Here is a 5,946-nt window from a genome sequence, read left to right on the forward strand (position 1 = left end):
AGGCTAAGGCTAAGGCTAAGGCTAAGGCTAAGGCTAAGGCTAAGGCTAAGGCTAAGGCTAAGGCTAAGGCTAAGGCTAAGGCTAAGGCTAAGGCTAAGGCTAAGGCTAAGGGCTCTGTAGTATAGCTATCCAAAGATATCCAAAGATATGCGCTAAACAATACTCGGCAGAGGGAAGGGATCAGAGTGAGTGTTAAATAGTGAGGGAGTGATATGAAACAGCTGGGTGCAATCAGTGTTAACAGCTGTGTGCAATCCGTGCTGAGTGCAATCAGTGCAATGAATGATGGGATATGTAGTCCGGGGTGATGTGCAACAGTGTGTAGTGTGAGAGTCAATGAAATTGGAAAGGGTGACCTCTGATGGCTAGCAGATGGAAGTCCATGGACCGGATTCGTGACACCGACCACCCAAACTCTATAAAGAAACCTTTACGGTTACTTTCTTAAAGCTACATTCAATAATATTACAATTCTATACTATTCAGTCTAAATCAATTTTGAAAAATAAAACATTAAAAACTAAAATTGATCATCATAAATGCTAAAAGTGAATTTATGCATCACAAAATTATGATGTACAATATGAAAACATTCATTCTGAGATCTGGTAAAGATTACATTTAACAGTGCTATTAAATTATTAATGTTGTTAAAGATTTACTTTAAGTGAGCGTTAGAAGATGGCAAAGGTAGTCTAAATGTAAAGAACAGACTGTAAAGGACAATACTAAAGTTCATAAGTTTGGGGATGGTAAGATTTTTATTGTTTTTGAAAGTCTCTTATGTTCACCAAGGCTGCATTCATGTGATCAAAATACAGCAAAAAATAGTAATATTGTGAAATATTATTACAATTTTAAATAACTATTTTATATTTTAATATATTTTACAATGTTATTTATCCCTGTGATGCAAAGCTGAATTTTCAGCAGCCATTACTCCAGTCTTCATTTACTCTCAGAAATAAAGCGACAAAAGCGGTCACTGGGGCGGAACCTTTTCAATAGGTACACCTTTGTACCTAAAGGATCCATATTGGTACCTTAGGGATAGTTCACCCAAAAATTAAAATTCTGTCAATAATTACTCACCCTCATGTCGTTCCAAACCCATAAGATCTTCGTTCATCTTTGGAACACAAATTAAGATATTTTTGATGAAATACGAGAGCTCTCTGCCCCACCATAGACAGCAAGGTAACTACCACAGTCAAGGCACAGAAACGTAGTAAGATCATCGTTAAAATGGTCCATGCAACATCAGTGGTTCAACCGCAATTTTACGGTTTGCATGCGTTGTGTTACTCTTGATAATGGCGGTAGATGGTAACTCGGGGGAGAAGAATTGTTGAATAAAGTTATTACCTTTAATACCTAAAAGGTAAAAAAAAAAAGAAAAGTACCTTTTGAAAAGGTACCGCCCCAGTGACAGCTTTTGTACTTTTTTTCTTTAAGTGTTGGCGCATGATTCTTCAGAAATCATTGCTGATTTGGTGCTCAATAAACATTTCTTATTTTTTGCTTAATATTTTTGTGTAAACTGTGATACTTTTTGTTTGGAAATCTTTGATAAAAAGAAGGTTTACAAGAACAGCATTTACTTGAAATGAAATGTGACAGTAAAGAAATGTATAATGTTACAAAAGATATCAATTAAATGCATCCTTGCTGAATAACAATCACTGATGCTTGAGGACCAAGCGTACATTTTGAACAGTGTCATTTGTGTACATTAAAATATGTTATATCAAAGCAGCACTAGATAAACAGTAAAACCCTTTTTTTCCATGTCTCTTACAGGTTCAAATGCACCTTCGGCACTGTGTGCCACATAACTTCTGAGAATGACTTCTGTCACTGAATAACATGTCTGTTTGGTCTTCTTTGGAAACATCAGGTCTTCCAGGATATACTGCGATTCCATTAAACACAGCCAAGTGTACATTGTGGATTTATGGTCTTTGACGGCATTCTTGGGGTTCAGCTCTTCAAACAGATTATATTCTGAGTAAAAGACATATAAAACTGCCAGTCCATGGACCTGCAGGGGTTGAAGAGCATATACGCTCTCCAAAGAACACAAGTGAGCCGTTCGCTTCTATTCACATTTTCTTTACCACAAAGAGCACACAATACATGTGGAAACTCATGTTGCTATTCTCAGACTGACTGGGAACCACAAACTTGCAGGATGGAGCTGTGATTTCTGAAACATATCGCACATGTTGAAGAGAGTGTTTTAGATGCCCATATAAAGTAATTGAAACATAATTGTGTTATATAGAGAGTTTTCACTTGATCGTTCATGCGTTAGGCTACTTGTAAACTTTGAGATGATGGAATTCAAAATAGGACAAATAAGCCTTTGTTCCACCGAGAACCGATGCCACTGCACTCTCACAAATCTCTGAAACACATTTTCATTTATAGCCTCACATTTACATCTAAAGCCAAAACAAACACACAAAAAGGAAATTGCTAGGTCCATATTTCAGGGTAATTTGCAGTTATTTACAGAAAAATTACTTCCAGCACCTCCTAGAGCATATCTGAGAAGCACTTTCTGAACCTCTGGAGAGGAAGACTGCTCAATTACAACAGCGTCTCAAAGTAAGGTAAATAGGCAGTGAATTTAAGGTGGCCTCTAACACAAATGCTGATCCAATCAATGCCAAATGTTCAGTTATATAAAGCTTAAAGATATGTCCTTATTCAAGTGTCAGTTTTGGACTACACTATAAAGTATGTTGTTCAGTCTCCAAGCACAAAATGTCTGTTGATGAAGGTCAGCTGGTCGTGTCTGATTTTCAGGGACTGTGTCTGAAATCAAAGACAGCTGCCTCTTTGCTCAGTCAGTCATTGACTTACCAGCAGGTACCTTCGGAATAAACTATAATGCTTATTTAAATTGAATCACACATTAAAATAAATGAAAAATTATCTTTTATGAATTCATTTACCCCTTTGAATTGCTCCATTAGACACCATTTTATTCTTTTCACCAGTCGCAGATCCATACAAACAGTTTTATTGGCTATCATAGGAAGGGAAGGACACAACTCCAAGATCTGAGAGGATGTTACAAAATATTGATACTTGACTCTTCATATATTTTCATATATTGCCTGTGAAAGCAGGGTTTAGCAATCTACAGATGATTATGCTACAGTCTTCGCAGGAAATGAAATGGCCAGAATTTAACACAATCTCAATGATTCTACTAACAAACAACAGTAAACAGCATGTCGGTGATAATCCTTAAGTCCACAGTTGACAGAAAACATCACTAACTGTCATATACATTACCAAGAAAGACTTTTCTTACTTTAGTGATTAGTTTTTTGAACTGCATGTAAACAGTCAGGACCACATTAAAAATCAGGGATTCAAGATTTACAAGATAAAAAAAAAAAAAAAAAGTAAATGTTTTGACCAAAAATTGTAAAATAAAATTAATATGCAATATTTAAGATTTTGAACTCTGCCACTTAAGCTCTGGGCGGTTTTTACTGAGAATGAGAGCTTTCTTGTGATATATGACTTAACTTTATTGTAAAAAATATATCAAATACACATTCTTCGTAAAAAAAAAGTTTGCAATGGCTAGGCGGAAAATCGTGTGTGGGACGAATACATTTCTAAGCTTAATTTTACTGCTTTATGAATATAAAAACCAAAAGAAATGGTATTCTTTGTAAAGAAGACACTCCAAGCTTTCAAATGAACCCATATATGGGCTGATACCATATAAGGAAGGCTATGCAAATGAAGCATACACATTTTTAACGTGACTTTGGACCCGTATCCGGGTCCGCAGAGTTTAACTGGCTCTAGGTCAGTAATCAAACATGCCATTATGAGACAGTGACCATCTGCACACAAGTTCAGCATTTTTTCCCTACAAAAGGGATTTAGTGTTACCATGCCTATCCACTGAAACAGCACATGTTGTAGTATATCTTGTTGGCCTCACTAGTCAAGTTATGGGAGAGGGGAGGACGTTAGAGAGATGAGAGTAAAAATTGAAAAAAACTTTTGCCAAGAGAATGTACCAAATATGAGATTCCTGGCACACTGTCAAGACAACATGGTAACATGTATGCCTGTGGACAAGCTGTGGGGGAACAAAGCTAACAAAAAAAAATATATATGTTGAAACAAAACAACATTTCTTTGAAAAAATCGCCAATAGTCGCCAGTGGTGGAAATTGGTTTTATGTAATTTAAGTTTAATCAGGAACATACAGATAAACCCACATTAGAACGTTTTGTTCACACAAAAAAAGTGAAGTCAGAGGGAAAAACTAAATTTTATATCTTTTATTGCTTTTTAATTCTAATATCTGAGTCATATCCAGACCATCTGCTCATTTTTATGTCATTAGATCCATTACATAGTAGCAGGAAAAGGAGGCACGTGAAGAGAAAACATTACTCTCCAAGTCTCCATCCACATATGTCTCTATTTTGATTTTGATTGGACCACACCAGGAGTGTTGAAATGGACACATTCCAGCAGATCTCATCAAGGGTGAACTGAAGAGCTGCTCTCTGCGATTAGTCCAAAGCCTTCTGTTATTAACTTTATCTGTGCTGGAGCTGCCACTGAAATATTTAGCTCACAATGCCCTCAGGGATAATTCTGCGATAGCATCTGGACCTAATTAACCCTGCAGCCACATTAGAGGCTCGAGTGATGGGGCTTTCAAGGCTAACACATAAATGCTGCTTCTGGCTTAGATTGGAAATGCTGTTCGAATAGCAGAAATACAATAGAGATTAAAATCTTGTCAATCACTGATGGTATTTTTTTTTTTTAAACTAGTGCTGTAATTCTTTCCAAATGAGAATTAATTTAATCTGTTTTGCAGTGTGACACTTGAACCACTGACAATCAAAGCAGACAGTAGTTTAGTCTATATTTTTAGACATGCACCTCTTGTTTACCAGAGTTGGGTATAACGCATTACACACTAACGCGTTACTGTATTCTAATTACTTTTCCTGATAACGCAGTAATGTAATGCGTTACATTTTAAATGTATGTAATTTGATTACAGTTACTAATTTCAATAAAATTACGTTACTTAAAGGTGCAGTAGGAGATCTTGGAAAATGCTAACTTTAGCCTGATAGCACTAAAAGCGAATGTCCCACCCTCCCTGCAATCGCCGTCCAAGGCCACGGCCCCTGAACGCATTTACGCTCACAGACCAGAACGCCAGAGACAACATTACAATAGGCTACATCAGCGGTTCCCAATTCCAATCCTCGCGCCCTCCTGCTCTGCACATTTCATATGTATCTCTTATCACATGTGACGTTTGTTCTATTCTACCGTGACTGGGAAGTGTACATCACCGGATATTCCGCCATGATTCTAGTTCGAAGCGAGCTGTTCCATACAAAGGGCATTAAAGTGTGACGTGACGTGAATTTAAATAGTATTTATTTACAGAGATATATTATGTCACACTTCTCTAGTAAGTTTCGTCTGTGTGTGAAGATGCTGCGCAGTGCAAATCCATGAATGAATGTTCCGAAGTGAAGTAAACTTTAACGGATTTTCCCTGCTTCCCTTGCACGAGGACTGGAATTGAGAACCGCTGGGCTACATCATGTGTCATTCACCGGTGAGAAAACTTTATAGTACAGTTAGTAAAAGTACTACAATACCATGAAGGAAGATCGGCTTGTTGATGTTTGTCTGCCATTCTCGCTCTGTCTGCACAGCGTGCGTGAACGCGCTGATGACGTATCCTGTCTGCGCGAACAGGGTGCGCAGAGGTATGCTAATACATACGTTGACAGGCAGGTAGGAAAGCCAATTAAAACGCTCGGACCGAGCGTTTTGATTGGACGAACATTTCTTGCTCCTACACCTTCCACAGAATATATAAATACAGATAAATACATTTAGACCACTTAACTTAATGATTGCTATCC

At 37.3% G+C, this 5,946-nt stretch overlaps 1 pseudogene; it reads right to left on the reverse strand.

Moving 5' to 3' along the window:
• LOC107602609 (uncharacterized) overlaps nt 1–5,946 on the reverse strand; it is a 48,911-nt pseudogene that overhangs the window by 34,720 nt on the left and 8,245 nt on the right.

Source organism: Sinocyclocheilus grahami, unplaced genomic scaffold (assembly GCF_001515645.1).
Source record: "Sinocyclocheilus grahami isolate Dianchi unplaced genomic scaffold, SAMN03320097.WGS_v1.1 scaffold15.1, whole genome shotgun sequence".
Lineage (NCBI taxonomy): Eukaryota > Metazoa > Chordata > Actinopteri > Cypriniformes > Cyprinidae > Sinocyclocheilus > Sinocyclocheilus grahami.